General features: G+C 45.6%; 1 protein-coding gene across 3 annotated transcripts in view; it reads right to left on the bottom strand.

Annotated features, from left to right (window-relative positions):
- The window catches only part of NR1I3 (nuclear receptor subfamily 1 group I member 3), a 73,184-nt gene extending 56,646 nt beyond the window's left edge, over positions 1-16,538 (bottom strand). For 2 of the 3 annotated variants that reach the window (XM_073566903.1, XM_073566906.1), the window contains exon 1: positions 16,386-16,538. The gene's annotated coding sequence lies outside the window, so the exon portion shown is untranslated. Of the gene's footprint in view, positions 1-15,932; positions 16,082-16,385 lie in introns of those variants that run through there. The other variant, XM_073566904.1, reaches the window with a different exon arrangement.
- Between the last annotated feature and the right edge of the window lie 7,430 nt (positions 16,539-23,968).

The raw sequence follows: 23,968 nt of genomic DNA, 5'->3' as shown, positions 1-23,968 counted from the left end.
CTTGGCCTGAATTTGACTCTGCTATTGCCTGCTGTTTTCGTACTTCACTCTGACGACCGTCCTGCTCTGGCCGCTGCTCATATTCAGACAGCTACCTCCTGGGCTCTGTTGTAAATCCAGATTCCTGTATAGGGGTAAAGGGTATCAGTGTTTCTCGGGGTGTTGCCTGGCTGCAGCCCAGAACCGCAGACGGACGTTACAAGCGGTTTTCCAACCGACATAGGACCATTGGTCCCCAGTTTAAGGTTGGTGATATGGTTTAGTTATCAAAAAATATCGCTATGAAGGTGGCTTCTCCTAAGTTTAAGCCTAGATTCATTGGACCTTACAAGATTTTGGAGATTATTAATCCGGTCTCTTTTCGTTTGGCTCTTCCTGTCACATTTAAAATCCATAATGTGTTTCATAAGTCCTTGTTGAAGAGGTTTGTTGAACCAGTTGTTCCTGGGGTGGCACCTCCGGACCCTGTATTGGTTGAAGGTAACATGGAATATGAGGTAGAGAAGATACTGGATTCCCGTCTGGCTAGACGGAGACTCCAGTATTTGGTTAAGTGGAAGGGTTATGGTCAGGAGGATAATTCCTGGGTCTCTGCCTCTGATATTCATGCCAAAAGATTGGTGCGTGCCTTTCATCGGGCTCACCCTGATCGCCCTGGTGGCGTGGATGAGGGTTCGGTGACCCCTCCTCAAAGGGGAGGTACTGTTGTGAGTTCATTTTCCCCTTCACCATTGAGGTCTGACGAACTCCCTCTTCTGGTGAAGGAAGGTAGTGAGGCTGATTACCAAGCACCTGAGCAGGATGATGATGACTGAGTGACTGGAATTGCTGACTGGATATAAGGCAGCCGACGCCCTTCTGCCTGGCTGGTGATTTCTCTGAGGGATTCTAGGAGACCAGTCTGATTCCTGCTCCTCAAAAGCTAAGTTTTCTTCTCTGCTTTTTGCATTTGTGTTTTGGTTTTGCTTTGCCTTGTTTTTCTGGATTTCTGCCATTCCCGGCTGGGGTGAGCTGAATTCCTTTTTGCTCTGTCTTCAGAAAATACCTGAGTACTGATATAGTATTTTTGAAGCCTAGCGTCTTCAGGGCTTTTTTCCCTATCAGTCTGTTGGCTCTTGTTTTGATAGGGTTTTGGCGGATTGCAGACAGCAGCTTTTCTATCCTCTCCTATTTAGTTAGCTTGGGCCCCATCATTTGCTCAGCCTATCTTTCTATCTGTGTGAGTGTTTTTTCATCTTGCTTCACCGTCATTATATGTTGGGGGCTGCCTTTTGCTTTGGGGTCTGCTCTGGGGCAGTTTAGATTTCCCTTTCGGCTATTTAGTTCTCCGGCTGTGATCGAGGGGTCTAGGGCACCGTAGGAACCCCCCACGGCTACTGCTAGTTGTTGTTGATAGGTTCAGGGGTCTGCAATCCGATAGCTGCCAACTTCTCTGGTTTTCTGGACTTAGCTAGTATTTCTGTTTTTGCCTCCTACGGTGACTCATTCATAACAGGTTGCCTAACACCAACTGACCACATGTAAGTGTAATTTCTTCTTTCATCCACTTTGTTTTATATTTGTATTTGTACATATGTAATGTCTCAATTCATAGCAACTTTTATCTGTAATCACTGCCCATATGGGAAATAAATGATACAATTATTCAGTCTGCCTCCACGCTCTAGGAAACGAACTATGCGCCTCTTTTAGATAATCGCTACTGATTTCAGGGGTTTGCCACGGACCCTCTTAATTTAACTCTGTGAATTAAGAAAAGCGTGGATGGTGGCAGCGTGGTGTGTGCGATTGATTAGGCTAGTTGGCAGGACAGAAGGGTCTTATATTGCTAAAGGGGAGCTGCGGCCACAGCATTGATAATTCCCTTAATGCGGTAGCCTAATTGTGCGTGCACAACAGGCAGCCCGTCCGGCGACTAATTATCCGAGGTGCAGTTCCCTGACTGACCTGAGGGTAAGGGGGGCGCCGGAGAGCTGCGAGTTCCATAGTGGAACTGAGAATGTGGGATATACATAAATCCCCACAGTTCTTGGAAGGTTGTTAGCAGTGGTGGGGCATCCAAAATAACCCCCCTGCGGTAAATTGTTAGAGCAAGGTTAGCTTGCTGCATTTTTGTCACATGGTGCCAGTGGTGGGATAACTAAGATAAGCCCCCACTGTGCCTGTGATAGCCGTGTGCCCGCAGTGTGTCGCGTCCCTCGGTCCACGTGTCAGTGGTGGGATTGTGATATATTGGTGACACCGGCCACGCTGTTCGTCACAATTTGGTGGCAACGGCGTGCCTCCTGCTTGGGTTCATCACAATTACAGCAGTGACATTACCGCTCCTCACGTATAATGATATATTACATCAGTGACATCACCGCTCCTCACATATAATGATATATTACAGCAGTGACATCACCGCTCCCCACATATGATATATTACAGCAGTGACATCACCGCTCCTCACATATAATGATATATTACAGCAGTGACATCACAGCTCTTCACAAATAATGATTTATAACAGCAGTAATATCACTGCTCCCCACATATAATGATATATTACAACAGTGACATCAACACTCCTCACAGAAATTATATTACAGCAGTGACATCATCACTCCCCACATATAATGATATATTACAGCAGTGACATCACCGCTCCTCACATATAATGATATATTACAGCAGTGACATCACCGCTGCTCACATACTGTATAATGATATATTACAGCAGTGACATCACCGCTCCTCACATATAATGATATATTACAGCAGTGACATCACCGCTCCCCACATATAATGATATATTACAGCAGTGACATCACCGCTCCTCACATATAATGATATATTACAGCAGTGACATCACCGCTCCTCACATATAATGATATATTACAGCAGTGACATCACCGCTCCCCACATATAACGATATATTACAGCAATGACATCACCGCTCCTCACATATGATGATATATTACAGCAGTGACATCACCGCTCCTCACATATAATGATATATTACAGCAGTGACATCACCGCTCTCACATATAATGATATATTACAGCAGTGACATCACCGCTCCTCACATATAATTATATATTACAGTAGTGACATCACCGCTCTCACATATAATGATATATTACAGCAGTGACATCACCACTCCTCACAGATAATAATATATTACAGCAGTGACATCACCGCTCCCCACATATAGATATTACAGCAGTGACATCACCGCTCCTCACATATAATGATATATTACAGCAGTGACATCACCGCTCCTCACATATAATGAAATATTACAGCAGTAACATCGCCGCTCCTCACATATAATGATATATTACAGCAGCGACATCACCGCTCCTCACTTATAATGATATATTACAGCAGTGACATCACCGCTCCTCACATATAATGATTAATTACAGCAGTGACATCACCGCTCCTCACATATAATGATATATTACAGCAGTGACATCACCGCTCCTCACATATAATGATATATTACAGAAGTGACATCACCGCTCCTCACATATAATGATATATTACAGCAGTGACATCACAGCTCCTCACATATAATGATATATAACAGCAGTGACATCACCACTCCTCACATATAATGATATACTACAGCAGTGACATCACCGCTCCTCACATATAATGATATGTTACAGCAGTGACGTCACCGCTCCCCACATATAGATATATTACAGCATTGACATCACCGCTCCTCACATATAATGATATATTACAGCAGTGACATCACCGCTCCTCACATATAATAATATATTACAGCAGTGACATCACCGCTCCTCACATATAATATTATATTACAGCAATGACATCACCGCTCCTCACATATAATGATATATTACAGCAGTGACATCACCGCTCCTCACATATAATGATATATTACAGCAGTGACATCACCGCTGCTCACATATAATGATATATTACAGCAGTGACATCACCGCTCTCACATATAATGATATATTACAGCAGTGACATCACCGCTCCTCACATATAATTATATATTACAGTAGTGACATCACCGCTCCTCACATATAATGATATATTACAGCAGTGACATCACCGCTCCTCACAGATAATATACAGTATTACAACAGTGACATCACCGCTCCCCACATATAATGATATATTACAGCAGTGACATCACCGCTCCCCACATATAATGATATATTACAGCAGTGACATCACCGCTCCTCACATATAATATTTTACAGCAGTGACATCACCGCTCCCCACATATAATGATATATTACAGCAGTGACATCACCGCTTCTCACATATAATGATATATTACAGCAGTGACATCACCGCTCCTCACATATAATGATATATTACAGCAGTGACATCACCGCTCCTCACATATAATGATATATTACAGCAGTGACATCACCGCTCCTCACATATAATGATATATTACAGCAGTGACATCACCGCTCCTCACATATAATGATATATTACAGCAGTGACATCACCGCTCCTCACATATAATGATATATTACAGCAGTGACATCACCGCTCCTCACATATAATGTTATATTACAGCAGTGACGTCAGCGCTCCTCACATATAATGATATATTACAGGAGTGACATCACCGCTCCTCACATATAATGATATAATACAGCAGTGACATCACCGCTCCTCACATATAATGATATATTACAGCAGTGACATCACCGCTCCCCACATATAATGATATATTACAGCAGTGACATCACCGCTCCTCACATATAATGATATATTACAGCAATGACATCACCGCTCCTCACATATAATGATATATTACAGCAGTGACATCACCGCTCCACACATATAATGATATATTACAGCAGTGACATCACCGCTCCTCACATATAATGATATATTACAGGAGTGACATCACCGCTCCCCACATATAATGATATATTACAGCAGTGACATCACCGCTCCTCACATATAATGATATATTACAGCAATGACATCACCGCTCCTCACATATAATGATATATTACAGCAGTGACATCACCGCTCCTCACATATAATGATATATTACAGCAGTGACATCACCGCTCCTCACATATAATGATATATTACAGCAGTGACATCACCGCTCCCCACATATAATGATATATTACAGCAGTGACATCACCGCTCCGCACATATAATGATATATTACAGCAGTGACGTCACTGCTCCTCACATATAATGATATATTACAGCAGTGACATCACCGCTCCTCACATATAATGATATATTACAGCAGTGACATCACCGCTCCTCACATATAATGATATATTACAGCAGTGACATCACCGCTCCACACATATAATGATATATTACAGCAGTGACATCACCGCTCCTCACATATAATGATATATTACAGCAATGACATCACCGCTCCTCACATATAATGATATATTACAGCAGTGACATCACCGCTCCACACATATAATGATATATTACAGCAGTGACATCACCGCTCCTCACATATAATGATATATTACAGCAGTGACATCACCGCTCCTCACATATAATGATATATTACAGCAGTGACATCACCGCTCCTCACATATAATGATATATTACAGCAGTGACATCACCGCTCCTCACATATAATGATATATTACAGCAGTGACATCACCGCTCCACACATATAATATATTACAGCAGTGACATCACCGCTCCTCACATATAATGATATATTACAGCAGTGACATCACCGCTCCACACATACAATATATTACAGCAGTGACATCACCGCTCCCCACATATAATGATATATTACAGCAGTGACATCACCGCTCCTCACATATAATGATATATTACAGCAGTGACATCCCCGCTCCTCACATATAATGATATATTACAGCAGTGACATCACCGCTCCCCACATATAATGATATATTACAGCAGTGACATCACCGCTCCTCACATATAATGATATATTACAGCAGTGACATCACCGCTCCTCACATATAATGATATATTACAGCAGTGACATCACCGCTCCTCACATATAATGATATATTACAGCAGTGACATCACCGCTCCTCACATATAATGATATATTACAGCAGTGACATCACCGCTCCTCACATATAATGATATATTACAGCAGTGACATCACCGCTCCTCACATATAATGATATATTACAGCAGTGACATCACCGCTCCTCACATATAATGATATATTACAGCAGTGACGTCAGCGCTCCTCACATATAATGATATATTACAGGAGTGACATCACCGCTCCTCACATATAATGATATATTACAGCAGTGACATCACCGCTCCTCACATATAATGATATATTACAGCAGTGACATCACCGCTCCTCACATATAATGATATATTACAGCAGTGAAATCACCGCTCCTCACATATAATATATTACAGCAGTGACATCACCGCTCCTCACATATAATGATATATTACAGCAGTGACATCACCGCTCCTCACATATAATGATATATTACAGCAGTGACATCACCGCTCATCACATATAATGATATATTACAGCAGTGACATCACCGCTCCTCACATATAATGATATATTACAGCAGTGACATCACCGCTCCTCACATATAATGATATATTACAGCAGTGACATCACCGCTCCCCACATATAATGATATATTACAGCAGTGACATCACCGCTCCTCACATATAATGATATATTACAGCAATGACATCACCGCTCCTCACATATAATGATATATTACAGCAGTGACATCACCGCTCCACACATATAATGATATATTACAGCAGTGACATCACCGCTCCTCACATATAATGATATATTACAGCAGTGACATCACCGCTCCTCACATATAATGATATATTACAGCAGTGAAATCACCGCTCCCCACATATAATGATATATTACAGCAGTGACGTCACTGCTCCTCACATATAATGATATATTACAGCAGTGACGTCACCGCTCCTCACATATAATGATATATTACAGCAGTGACATCACCGCTCCCCACATATAACGATATATTACAGCAGTGACGTCACCGCTCCTCACATATAATGATATATTACAGCAGTGACATCACTGCTCCCCACATATAACGATATATTACAGCAGTGACGTCACCGCTCCTCACATATAATGATATATTACAGCAGTGACATCACCTCTCCTCACATATAATGATATATTACAGCAGTGACGTCTGCGCTCCTCACATATAATGATATATTACAGGAGTGACATCACCGCTCCTCACATATAATGATATAATACAGCAGTGACATCACCGCTCCTCACATATAATGATATATTACAGCAGTGACGTCAGCGCTCCCCACATATAATGATATATTACAGGAGTGACATCACCGCTCCTCACATATAATGATATAATACAGCAGTGACATCACCGCTCCTCACATATAATGATATATTACAGCAGTGACATCACCGCTCCCCACATATAATGATATATTACAGCAGTGACATCACCGCTCCTCACATATAATGATATATTACAGCAATGACATCACCGCTCCTCACATATAATGATATATTACAGCAGTGACATCACCGCTCCACACATATAATGATATATTACAGCAGTGACATCACCGCTCCTCACATATAATGATATATTACAGCAGTGACATCACCGCTCCACACATATAATGATATATTACAGCAGTGACATCACCGCTCCTCACATATAATGATATATTACAGCAGTGACATCACCGCTCCTCACATATAATGATATATTACAGCAGTGACATCACCGCTCCCCACATATAATGATATATTACAGCAGTGACGTCACCGCTCCGCACATATAATGATATATTACAGCAGTGACGTCACTGCTCCTCACATATAATGATATATTACAGCAGTGACGTCACCGCTCCTCACATATAATGATATATTACAGCAGCGACATCACCGCTCCCCACATATAACGATATATTACAGCAGTGACGTCACCGCTCCTCACATATAATGATATATTACAGCAGTGACATCACCGCTCCTCACATATAATGATATATTACAGCAGTGACGTCACCGCTCCTCACATATAATGATATATTACAGCAGTGACATCACCGCTCCTCACATATAATGATATATTACAGCAGTGACGTCACCGCTCCGCACATATAATGATATATTACAGCAGTGACGTCACCGCTCCTCACATATAATGATATATTACAGCAGTGACATCACCGCTCCTCACATATAATGATATATTACAGCAGTAACATCGCCGCTCCTCACATATAATGATATATTATAGCAGTGACATCACCGCTCCTCACATATAATGATATATTACAGCAGTGACATCACCGCTCCTCACATATAATGATTAATTACAGCAGTGACATCACCGCTCCTCACATATAATGATATATTACAGCAGTGACATCACCGCTCCTCACATATAATGATATATTACAGCAGTGACATCACCGCTCCTCACATATAATGATATATTACAGCAGTGACATCACCGCTCCTCACATATAATGATATATTACAGCAGTGACATCACCGCTCCTCACAGATAATATACAGTATTACAACAGTGACATCACCGCTCCCCACATATAATGATATATTACAGCAGTGACATCACCGCTCCCCACATATAATGATATATTACAGCAGTGACATCACCGCTCCTCACATATAATATGTTACAGCAGTGACATCACCGCTCCTCACATATAATATATTACAGCAGTGACATCACCGCTCCCCACATATAATGATATATTACAGCAGTGACATCACCGCTCCTCACATATAATGATATATTACAGCAGTGACATCCCCGCTCCTCACATATAATGATATATTACAGCAGTGACATCACCGCTCCCCACATATAATGATATATTACAGCAGTGACATCACCGCTCCTCACATATAATGATATATTACAGCAGTGACATCACCGCTCCTCACATATAATGATATATTACAGCAGTGACATCACCGCTCCTCACATATAATGATATATTACAGCAGTGACATCACCGCTCCTCACATATAATGATATATTACAGCAGTGACATCACCGCTCCTCACATATAATGATATATTACAGCAGTGACATCACCGCTCCTCACATATAATGATATATTACAGCAGTGACATCACCGCTCCCCACATATAATGATATATTACAGCAGTGACGTCACTGCTCCTCACATATAATGATATATTACAGCAGTGACGTCACCGCTCCTCACATATAATGATATATTACAGCAGTGACATCACCGCTCCCCACATATAACGATATATTACAGCAGTGACGTCACCGCTCCTCACATATAATGATATATTACAGCAGTGACATCACTGCTCCCCACATATAACGATATATTACAGCAGTGACGTCACCGCTCCTCACATATAATGATATATTACAGCAGTGACATCACCTCTCCTCACATATAATGATATATTACAGCAGTGACGTCTGCGCTCCTCACATATAATGATATATTACAGGAGTGACATCACCGCTCCTCACATATAATGATATAATACAGCAGTGACATCACCGCTCCTCACATATAATGATATATTACAGCAGTGACGTCAGCGCTCCAAACATATAATGATATATTACAGCAGTGACATCACCGCTCCCCACATATAATGATATATTACAGCAGTGACATCACCGCTCCTCACATATAATGATATATTACAGCAATGACATCACCGCTCCTCACATATAATGATATATTACAGCAGTGACATCACCGCTCCACACATATAATGATATATTACAGCAGTGACATCACCGCTCCTCACATATAATGATATATTACAGCAGTGACATCACCGCTCCTCACATATAATGATATATTACAGCAGTGACATCACCGCTCCCCACATATAATGATATATTACAGCAGTGACGTCACCGCTCCGCACATATAATGATATATTACAGCAGTGACGTCACTGCTCCTCACATATAATGATATATTACAGCAGTGACGTCACCGCTCCTCACATATAATGATATATTACAGCAGTGACATCACCGCTCCCCACATATAACGATATATTACAGCAGTGACGTCACCGCTCCTCACATATAATGATATATTACAGCAGTGACATCACCGCTCCTCACATATAATGATATATTACAGCAGTGACGTCACCGCTCCTCACATATAATGATATATTACAGCAGTGACATCACCGCTCCTCACATATAATGATATATTACAGCAGTGACATCACCGCTCCTCACATATAATGATATATTACAGCAGTGACATCACCGCTCCTCACATATAATGATTAATTACAGCAGTGACATCACCGCTCCTCACATATAATGATATATTACAGCAGTGACATCACCGCTCCTCACATATAATGATATATTACAGCAGTGACATCACCGCTCCTCACATAATGATATATTACAGCAGTGACATCACCGCTCCTCACATATAATGATATATTACAGCAGTGACATCACCGCTCCTCACAGATAATATACAGTATTACAACAGTGACATCACCGCTCCCCACATATAATGATATATTACAGCAGTGACATCACCTCTCCTTACATATAATATGTTACAGCAGTGACATCACCGCTCCTCACATATAATATATTACAGCAGTGACATCACCGCTCCCCACATATAATGATATATTACAGCAGTGACATCACCGCTCCTCACATATAATGATATATTACAGCAGTGACATCCCCGCTCCTCACATATAATGATATATTACAGCAGTGACATCACCGCTCCTCACATAATGATATATTACAGCAGTGACATCACCGCTCCCCACATATAATGATATATTACAGCAGTGACATCACCGCTCCTCACATAATGATATATTACAGCAGTGACATCACCGCTCCCCACATATAATGATATATTACAGCAGTGACATCACCTCTCCTTACATATAATATGTTACAGCAGTGACATCACCGCTCCTCACATATAATATATTACAGCAGTGACATCACCGCTCCCCACATATAATGATATATTACAGCAGTGACATCACCGCTCCTCACATATAATGATATATTACAGCAGTGACATCACCGCTCCTCACATAATGATATATTACAGCAGTGACATCACCGCTCCCCACATATAATGATATATTACAGCAGTGACATCACCTCTCCTTACATATAATATGTTACAGCAGTGACATCACCGCTCCTCACATATAATATATTACAGCAGTGACATCACCGCTCCCCACATATAATGATATATTACAGCAGTGACATCACCGCTCCTCACATATAATGATATATTACAGCAGTGACATCCCCGCTCCTCACATATAATGATATATTACAGCAGTGACATCACCGCTCCCCACATATAATGATATATTACAGCAGTGACATCACCGCTCCTCACATATAATGATATATTACAGCAGTGACATCACCGCTCCTCACATATAATGATATATTACAGCAGTGACATCACCGCTCCTCACATATAATGATATATTACAGCAGTGACATCACCGCTCCTCACATATAATGATATATTACAGCAGTGACATCACCGCTCCTCACATATAATGATATATTACAGCAGTGACATCACCGCTCCTCACATATAATGATATATTACAGCAGTGACATCACCGCTCCTCACATATAATGATATATTACAGCAATGACATCACCGCTCCTCACATATAATGATATATTACAGCAGTGACATCACCGCTCCACACATATAATGATATATTACAGCAGTGACATCACCGCTCCTCACATATAATGATATATTACAGCAGTGACATCACCGCTCCTCACATATAATGATATATTACAGCAGTGACATCACCGCTCCCCACATATAATGATATATTACAGCAGTGACATTACCGCTCCTCACATATAACGATATATTACAGCAGTGACGTCACCGCTCCTCACATATAACGATATATTACAGCAGTGACATCACCGCTCCCCACATATAACGATATATTACAGCAGTGACGTCACCGCTCCTCACATATAATGATATATTACAGCAGTGACATCACTGCTCCTCACATATAATGATATATTACAGCAGTGACATCACCGCTCCCCACATATAATGATATATTACAGCAGTGACATCACCGCTCCGCACATATAATGATATATTACAGCAGTGACGTCACCGCTCCCCACATATAATGATATATTACAGCAGTGACGTCACCGCTCCTCACATATAATGATATATTACAGCAGTGACGTCACCGCTCCTCACATATGATATTTTACAGCAGTGACATCACCGCTCCCCACATATAACGATATATTACAGCAGTGACGTCACCGCTCCTCACATATAATGATATATTACAGCAGTGACATCACCGCTCCCCACATATAATGATATATTACAGCAGTGACATCACCGCTCCTCACATATAATGATATATTACAGCAGTGATATCACCTCTCCTCACATATAATGATATATTACAGCAGTGACATCACCGCTCCTCACATATAATGATATATTACAGCAGTGACATCACCGCTCCTCACATATAATGATATATTACAGCAGTGACATCACCGCTCCTCACATATAATGATATATTACAGCAGTGACATCACCGCTCCGCACATATAATGATATATTACAGCAGTGACATCACCGCTCCTCACATATAATGATATATTACAGCAGTGACATCACCGCTCCTCACATATAATGATATATTACAGCAGTGACGTCACCGCTCCTCACATATAATGATATATTACAGCAGTGACATCACCGCTCCTCACATATAATGATATATTACAGCAGTGACATCACCGCTCCTCACATATAATGATATATTACAGCAGTGACATCACCGCTCCTCACATATAATGATATATTACAGCAGTGACATCACCGCTCCGCACATATAATGATATATTACAGCAGTGACATCACCGCTCCTCACATATAATGATATATTACAGCAGTGACATCACCGCTCCTCACATATAATGATATATTACAGCAGTGACATCACCGCTCCCCACATATAATGATATATTACAGCAGTGACATCACCGCTCCGCACATATAATGATATATTACAGCAGTGACATCACCGCTCCTCACATATAATGATATATTACAGCAGTGACATCACCGCTCCTCACATATAATGATATGTTACAGCAGTGACATCACCGCTCCTCACATATAATGATATATTACAGCAGTGACATCACAGCTCCTCACATATAATGATATATTACAGCAGTGACATCACTGCTCCCCACATATAATGATATATTACAGCAGTGACATCACCACTCCTCACATATAATGATATATTACAGCAGTGACATCACCGCTCCTCACATATAATGATATATTACAGCAGTGACATCACCGCTCCTCACATATAATGATATATTACAGCAGTGACATCACCGCTCCGCACATATAATGATATATTACAGCAGTGACATCACCGCTCCTCACATATAATGATATATTACAGCAGTGACGTCACCGCTCTTCACATATAATGATATATTACAGGAGTGACATCACCGCTCCTCACATATAATGATATATTACAGCAGTGACATCACCTCTCCTCACATATAATGATATATTACAGCAGTGACATCACCGCTCCCCACATATAATGATATATTACAGCAGTGACATCACCGCTCCTCACATATAATAATATATTACAGCAGTGACATCAACGCTCCTCACATATAATGATATATTACAGCAGTGACATCACCGCTCCTCACATATAATGATATATTACAGCAGTGACATCATCGCTCCCCACATATAATGATATATTACAGCAGTGACATCACCGCTCCTCACATATAATGATATATTACAGCAGTGACATCACCGCTCATCACATATAATGATATATTACAGCAGTGACATCACCGCTCCTCACATATAATAATATATTACAGCAGTGACATCACCGCTCCTCACATATAATGATATATTACAGCAGTGACATCACCGCTCCTCACATATAATGATATATTACAGCAGTGACATCATCGCTCCCCACATATAATGATATATTACAGCAGTAACATCACCGCTCCTCACATATAATGATATATTACAGCAGTGACATCACCGCTCATCACATATAATGATATATTACAGCAGTGACATCACCGCTCCCCACATATAATGATATATTACAGCAGTGACATCACCGCTCCTCACATATAATGATATATTACAGCAGTGACATCACCGCTCCTCACATATAATGATATATTACAGCAGTGACATCACCGCTCCCCACATATAATGATATATTACAGCAGTGACATCACCGCTCCTCACATATAATGATATATTACAGCAGTGACATCACCGCTCCCCACATATAATGATATATTACAGCAGTGACATCACCGCTCCTCACATATAATAATATATTACAGCAGTGACATCACCGCTCCTCACATATAATGATATATTACAGCAGTGACATCACCGCTCATCACATATAATGATATATTACAGCAGTGACATCATCGCTCCCCACATATAATGATATATTACAGCAGTGACATCACCGCTCCTCACATATAATGATATATTACAGCAGTGACATCACCGCTCATCACATATAATGATATATTACAGCAGTGACATCACCGCTCCCCACATATAATGATATATTGCAGCAGTGACATCACCGCTCCTCACATATAATGATATATTACAGCAGTGACATCACCGCTCCCCACATATAATGATATATTACAGCAGTGACATCACCGCTCCTCACATATAATGATATATTACAGCAGTGACATCACCGCTCCTCACATATAATAATATATTACAGCAGTGACATCACCGCTCCTCACATATAATGATATATTACAGCAGTGACATCACCGCTCATCACATATAATGATATATTACAGCAGTGACATCATCGCTCCCCACATATAATGATATATTACAGCAGTGACATCACCGCTCATCACATATAATGATATATTACAGCAGTGACATCACCGCTCCCCACATATAATGATATATTGCAGCAGTGACATCACCGCTCCTCACATATAATGATATATTACAGCAGTGACATCACCGCTCCCCACATATAATGATATATTACAGCAGTGACATCACCGCTCCTCACATATAATGATATATTACAGCAGTGACATCACCGCTCCCCACATATAATGATATATTACAGCAGTGACATCACAGCTCCTCACATATAATGATATATTACAGCAGTGACATCACCGCTCCTCACATATAATGATATATTACAGCAGTGACATCACCGCTCCTCACATATAATGATATATTACAGCAGTGATATCACCGCTCCTCACATATAATGATATATTACAGCAGTGACATCACCGCTCCTCACATATAATGATATATTACAGCAGTGACATCACCGCTCCTCACATATGATATATTACAGCAGTGACATCACCGCTCCTCACATATAATGATATATTACAGCAGTGACATCACCGCTCCCCACATATAATGATATATTACAGCAGTGACTTCACCGCTCCCCACATATAATGATATATTACAGCAGTGACATCACCGCTCCTCACATATGATATATTACAGCAGTGACAACACCGCTCCTCACATATAATGATATATTACAGCAGTGACATCACCGCTCCCCACATATAACGATATATTACAGCAGTGCACATAACATAAACATGTGGTATAGATCAGTGTGTACACATTATTACACAGGGCCAGTCTATATATATATAACTCTGAGGTCAATGATCTGTTCGGCTATAAGGGAGCATGGCGGCCAAGTAACAGATTATGTAGAACTCACCCCCGCGGAGGGATCAGATCTTGTGTTGGGCCAGGACACCTACCTCCAGTGACATGACAGCTCCGGGCCTGTCTTACAGATGTGCGCTACCAGACCACAAAACTGTTTTCATCCAGTGAACGGAATTTGAACTTTGCCCATTGTTAAAGATAGAGACAGATATCAACGGAGGTGGGATATGACATGGCCACCATTGCTACAGTTGGAGGAGACACAGTTAAAAGGGATCAGTCACCAGATTAATAATGCTGAACCAGGGATCGAGGAACGCAGTGCGTCCCACTCTAATCAATCAGAAGCCAATTGTCACAGAGGTGGCGACATAATAGGTCACTAAAATCGAAATTATGATGCCATATATAAATAATACTGCCATACATTGCTGAGTGCGACTACCTTACAAATAATGTTCTGTCAGTAACATCCGAACAGAAGAAGAATCCCAGCACGGACTCTAACGCTATCTGTCAATAACCACAGGTGCTCCAGAAATTACCTGTGTGCTGTGGGAGGCGAGTCTACGGCCAGCCCTGTACGCTCAGTCACCCCATATAGTGGCCTGAACCTGCAGAAACACCAGGTAAAAACTCTCAGGAATATTACCCACAATGCCCAGGGAATGAAGTCAGACCTGCCCGTCCTGTCAGTACAGAACAAGCTGTACCTGTGCCCCCTCCTCCCTGCTGCTGTAGGGTAAACAACGCACCTGCGCAGCCGGCACCACGGGGAGTGCCCCAACATCTGCTAACAGCACGACCTGACAACTCCACCACATCGTAGCAACCCCTGCACGACCTGACAACTCCACCACATCGTAGCAACCCCTGCACGACCTGACAACTCCATCATGTCCTGACATCCCCTGCATGGCCTGACAACTCCACCACATCGTAGCAACTCCTGCACGGCCTGACAACTCCATCATGTCCTGACATCCCCTGCACGACCTGACAACTCCACCACATCGTAGCAACCCCTGCACGGCCTGACAACTCCACCACATCGTAGCAACCCCTGCACGGCCTGACAACTCCACCACATCGTAGCAACCCCTGCACGACCTGACAACTCCACCACATCGTAGCAACCCCTGCACGACCTGACAACTCCACCACATCGTAGCAACCCCTGCAGACCTGACAACTCCACCACATCGTAGCAACCCCTGCACGACCTGACAACTCCATCATGTCCTGACATCCCCTGCATGGCCTGACAACTCCACCACATCGTAGCAACTCCTGCACGGCCTGACAACTCCATCATGTCCTGACATCCCCTGCACGACCTGACAACTCCACCACATCGTAGCAACCCCTGCACGGCCTGACAACTCCACCACATCGTAGCAACCCCTGCACGACCTGACAACTCCACCACATCGTAGCAACCCCTGCACGACCTGACAACTCCATCATGTCCTGACATCCCCTGCATGGCCTGACAACTCCACCACATCGTAGCAACTCCTGCACGGCCTGACAACTCCATCATGTCCTGACATCCCCTGCACGACCTGACAACTCCACCACATCGTAGCAACCCCTGCACGGCCTGACAACTCCACCACATCGTAGCAACCCCTGCACGGCCTGACAACTCCACCACATCATAGCAACCCCTGCACGGCCTGACAACTCCACCACATCGTAGCAACCCCTGCACGACCTGACAACTCCACCACATCGTAGCAACCCCTGCACGACCTGACAACTCCACCACATCGTAGCAACCCCTGCAGACCTGACAACTCCACCACATCGTAGCAACCCCTGCACGACCTGACAACTCCATCATGTCCTGACATCCCCTGCATGGCCTGACAACTCCACCACATCGTAGCAACCCCTGCACGGCCTGACAACTCCACCACATCGTAGCAACCCCTGCACGACCTGACAACTCCACCACATCGTAGCAACCCCTGCAGACCTGACAACTCCACCACATCGTAGCAACCCCTGCACGACCTGACAACTCCATCATGTCCTGACATCCCCTGCACGGCCTGACAACTCCACCACATCGTAGCAACCCCTGCACGACCTGACAACTCCACCACATCGTAGCAACCCCTGCACAGCCTGACAACTCCACCACATCGTAGCAACCCCTGCACGGCCTGACAACTCCACCACATCGTAGCAACCCCTGCACGACCTGACAACTCCACCACATCGTAGCAACCCCTGCAGACCTGACAACTCCACCACATCGTAGCAACCCCTGCACGACCTGACAACTCCACCACATCGTAGCAACCCCTGCACGGCCTGACAACTCCACCACATCGTAGCAACCCCTGCAGACCTGACAACTCCACCACATCGTAGCAACCCCTGCACGACCTGACAACTCCACCACATCGTAGCAACCCCTGCACGGCCTGACAACTCCACCACATCGTAGCAACCCCTGCACGACCTGACAACTCCACCACATCGTAGCAACCCCTGCAGACCTGACAACTCCACCACATCGTAGCAACCCCTGCACGACCTGACAACTCCATCATGTCCTGACATCCCCTGCATGGCCTGACAACTCCACCACATCGTAGCAACCCCTGCACGGCCTGACAACTCCATCATGTCCTGACATCCCCTGCACGACCTGACAACTCCACCACATCGTAGCAACCCCTGCACGGCCTGACAACTCCACCACATCGTAGCAACCCCTGCACGACCTGACAACTCCACCACATCGTAGCAACCCCTGCACAGCCTGACAACTCCACCACATCGTAGCAACCCCTGCACGGCCTGACAACTCCACCACATCGTAGCAACCCCTGCACGACCTGACAACTCCACCACATCGTAGCAACCCCTGCACGGCCTGACAACTCCACCACATCGTAGCAACCCCTGCACGGCCTGACAACTCCACCACATCGTAGCAACCCCTGCACGACCTGACAACTCCACCACATCGCAGCAACCCCTGCACGACCTGACAACTCCACCACATCGTAGCAACCCCTGCACGACCTGACAACTCCACCACATCGTAGCAACCCCTGCACGACCTGACAACTCCACCACATCGTAGCAGCTCCTGCACGACCTGACAACTCCACCACATCGTAGCAACCCCTGCACGACCTGACAACTCCACCACATCGTAGCAACCCCTGCACGGCCTGACAACTCCACCACATCGTAGCAACCCCTGCACGACCTGACAACTCCACCACATCGTAGCAACTCCTGCACGACCTGACAACTCCACCACATCGTAGCAACCCCTGCACGACCTGACAACTCCACCACATCGTAGCAACCCCTGCACGACCTGACAACTCCACCACATCGTAGCAACCCCTGCACAGCCTGACAACTCCACCACATCGTAGCAACCCCTGCACGGCCTGACAACTCCACCACATCGTAGCAACCCCTGCACGGCCTGACAACTCCACCACATCGTAGCAACCCCTGCACGACCTGACAACTCCACCACATCGTAGCAACCCCTGCACGACCTGACAACTCCATCATGTCCTGACATCCCCTGCATGGCCTGACAACTCCACCACGTCGTAACAACTCCATCATGTCCTGACATCCCCTGCATGGCCTGACAACTCCACCACGTCGTAACAACTCCATCATGTCCTGACATCCCCAGCACGGCCTGACAACTCCATCATGTCCTGACATCCCCTGCATGGCCTGACAACTCCACCACGTCGTAACAACTCCATCATGTCCTGACATCCCCTGCATGGCCTGACAACTCCACCACGTCGTAACAACTCCATCATGTCCTGACATCCCCTGCATGGCCTGACAACTCCACCACGTCGTAACAACTCCATCATGTCCTGACAACCCCAGCACGGCCTGACAACTCCATCATGTCCTGACATCCCCTGCATGGCCTGACAACTCCACCACGTCGTAACAACTCCATCATGTCCTGACATCCCCTGCATGGCCTGACAACTCCACCACGTCGTAACAACTCCATCATGTCCTGACATCCCCAGCACGGCCTGACAACTCCATCATGTCCTGACAACTCCACCACGTCGTAACAACTCTATCATGTCCTGACATCCCCAGCACGGCCTGACAACTCCATCATGTCCTGACAACTCCATTATGTCCTGACATCCCCAGCACAGCCTGACAACTCCATCATGTCCTGACAACTCCACCACGTCGTAACAACTCCATCATGTCCTGACAACCCCAGCACGACCTGACAATTCCACCACGTCCTGACAACCCCTGCATGACCTGACAACTCCACCACGTCGTAACAACCCCTGCACGGCCTGACAACTCTATCATGTCCTGACATCCCCTGCATGGCCTGACAACTCCACCACGTCGTAACAACTCCATCATGTCCTGACATCCCCTGCATGGCCTGACAACTCCACCACGTCGTAACAACTCCATCATGTCCTGACATCCCCAGCACGGCCTGACAACTCCATCATGTCCTGACATCCCCTGCATGGCCTGACAACTCCACCACGTCGTAACAACTCCATCATGTCCTGACATCCCCTGCATGGCCTGACAACACGGCCTGACAACTCCATCATGTCCTGACAACTCCACCACGTCGTAACAACTCCATCATGTCCTGACAACCCCAGCACGACCTGACAATTCCACCACGTCCTGACAACCCCTGCACGACCTGACAACTCCACCACGTCGTAACAACCCCTGCACGGCCTGACAACTCCATCATGTCCTGACATCCCCAGCACAGCCTGACAACTCCATCATGTCCTGACATCCCCAGCACGGCCTGACAACTCCATCATGTCCTGACATCCCCAGCACGGCCTGACAACTCCATCATGTCCTGACATCCCCAGCACGGCCTGACAACTCCTGCAGGTCATTTACCTGCAAATCCGTGCGGAAAAATCCGCAGCTGAATCTGCACTGTGCGCACTCACCCTTATCACTGTGTTACCTGTTGGGTTACATAGGACTGCATTTGACACCTACTACATTATCTACTCAGATAGTTATCACTGTGTTGTCTGTGGTGTTACATAGGACTGCCGATTACATTTACTACATTATTTGTACATAGTGTAAGACAGCTCTTACTGCATGTGTTGGGGGACTCTCGCTTGGCAACGGGATGAAGGCACACAGGAACTTTTTCTCACAAAAACGGTCTATTTGGTTTATTTAGGCATCATAAACCGCACCCAGGGCCGGACTGGGACTAAAATTCAGCCCTGGCATTTGAAGTTACACAGGCCCACTAGTCACATGGTGACTATATAATATCTTTGTACACTTGTAGTTTACAAGAAGTGAGAGGAGATTAACACGACTATATAACATGTAGTCATAGCTGTGCCCAGTATTTCAGCTCAGTCCTATTTATTGCTTTTAGGTACAGTACTCCTCCCAAATCTCTGTCCCCTTTTGTATGCATGATTACAGAATTCCTGGCAGAACTGCTCTCTATTGGGCAACCAGACCCCCTGGTCATAGCCGCCCCTATCATACCCCCCAACTTTTGAAGAAGGGAAAGACGGACAAAGACTGCGGCGCGCGCAGCCACACCCATTTCACAACTAGTCACACCCATGTCCACACCTAATCGCACCCATTTAGCACTGCTGATCACACTGACTGGTACTGAGGGCACAGTGGCTGGCATAATGGGCACACTGACTGGCACTAAGGAAGAGAGAAAACAGAGAGAGAGAGAAAAAAGAAAACAGAGAGAGCGAGAAAGAAAGGGGAAAGAAAGAAAGAACAGTGAGAGACAAAGAAAGAACAGTGGGAGACAAAGAAAGAACAGTGAGAGACAGAGAAAGAACAGAGAGAGAAAGAAAGAGGGGAAAGAAAGAAAGAACAGAGAGAGACAGAGAAAGAACAGAGAGAGAAAGAAAGAGGGGAAAGAAAGAAAGAACAGAGAGAGACAGAGAAAGAACAGAGAGAGAAAGAAAGAAGTAAAGAAAAGAAAGAAAGAACAGAGAGAAAGAGAGGAAAGAAAAAGAAAGAAAGAGGGGAAGAAAGAACAGAGAGAGAAAGAAAGAACAGAGAGAGAAAGAAAAAGAGAGAAAGAAAGAAAGAAAGATTCTACAAAGATACTAATGCAGCCCGGCTCCCATTGTAATGCCCACCTGAGCCTCCCGGTGCAGGACGTATCATGATCCGCTCACATGGCCGGCATCCCCGATTCCAAGGCGATCCTGCTGTCTGCGCTGTCGGAGGAGGACACGGTGATGGATCTGAAGCATTCCTGGTTCCGTCACAATCTCCTCAAGAAATTATCTCATTTCCGGTCAGCTTCCAGCACATCACTTCAGGTGGAACGTCATGTGTGTGTTTTAAAATGCTCCTCGGGGCTCCGCCGTGTACTCCTGTGTCCGTGGGAAAAGCACGCTTTGTATGCTTTGTACACACTTGGCTCCGCTCCATACATCCCGTACACATATGGCTCCACTCCATACACACACGGCTCCACTCTGTCCACCTCGTACACACGGCTCCTCTCCGTACATCTCGTACACACAGGGCTCCGCTCCGTACACCTCGTACACACACGGCTCCTCTCCGTACACCTCGTACACACGGCTCCTCTCCGTACACCTCGTACACGCTTGGCTCCTCTCCGTACATCTCGTACACACAGGGCTCCGCTCCGTACACCTCATACACGCGCGGCTCCACCTCGTACACACACACAGCTCCGCTCCGTACACCTCGTACACACGGCTCCTCTCCGTACACCTCGTACACACGGCTCCGCTCCGTACACATCGTACACACGGCTCCTCTCCGTACATCTCGTACACACAGGGCTCCGCTCCGTACACCTCGTACACACACAGCTCCTCTCCGTACACCTCGTACACACGGCTCCTCTCCGTACACCTCGTACACGCGTGGCTCCTCTCCGTACATCTCGTACACACAGGGCTCCGCTCCGTACACCTCATACACGCGCGGCTCCACCTCGTACACACACACAGCTCCGCTCCGTACACCTCGTACACACGGCTCCTCTCCGTACACCTCGTACACACGGCTCCGCTCCGTACACACGGCTCCTCTCCGTACATCTCGTACACACAGGGCTCCGCTCCGTACACCTCGTACACACACGGCTCCTCTCCGTACACCTCGTACACACGGCTCCTCTCCGTACACCTCGTACACGCGTGGCTCCTCTCCGTACATCTCGTACACACAGGGCTCCGCTCCGTACACCTCATACACGCGCGGCTCCACCTCGTACACACACACGGCTCCGCTCCGTACACCTCGTACACACGGCTCCTCTCCGTACACCTCGTACACACGGCTCCGCTCCGTACACATCGTACACACGGCTCCGCTCCGTACACCTCGTACACACGGCTCCTCTCCGTACACCTCGTACACACGGCTCCTCTCCGTACACCTCGTACACACGGCTCCTCTCCGTACACCTCGTACACACGGCTCCGCTCCGTACACCTCGTACACACGGCTCCTCTCCGTACACCTCGTACACGCGCGGCTCCTCTCCGTACACCTCGTACACGCGCGGCTCCTCTCCGTACACCTCGTACACACACGGCTCCACTCCGTACACCTCGTACACACACGGCTCCGCTCCATACACCTCGTACACATGGCTCCGCTCCGTACACCTCGTACACACGGCTCCGCTCTGTACACCTCGTACACACGGCTCCGCTCTGTACACCTCGTACACACGGCTCCGCTCTGTACACCTCGTACACACGGCTCCACTCCGTACACCTCGTACACACACGGCTCCGCTCCGTACACCTCGTACACACGGCTCCGCTCTGTACACCTCGTACACACGGCTCCGCTCTGTACACCTCGTACACACGGCTCCGCTCTGTACACCTCGTACACACGGCTCCACTCCGTACACCTCGTACACACACGGCTCCGCTCCGTACACCTCGTACACACGGCTCCGCTCTGTACACCTCGTACACACACGGCTCCGCTCCATACACCTCGTACACACGGCTCCGCTCCGTACACCTCGTACACACGGCTCCGCTCTGTACACCTCATACACGCGGCTCTGCTCCGTACACCTCGCACACACGCGGCTCCA

The sequence above is a fragment of the Dendrobates tinctorius genome, unplaced genomic scaffold (genome assembly GCF_039654945.1).
Source record: "Dendrobates tinctorius isolate UK_male_01 unplaced genomic scaffold, ASM3965494v1 ptg000019l, whole genome shotgun sequence".
NCBI classification, from domain to species: domain Eukaryota; kingdom Metazoa; phylum Chordata; class Amphibia; order Anura; family Dendrobatidae; genus Dendrobates; species Dendrobates tinctorius.
Note: the sequence above shows the minus strand (reverse complement) of the source record. Positions and strands in the feature narration are given on the sequence as shown.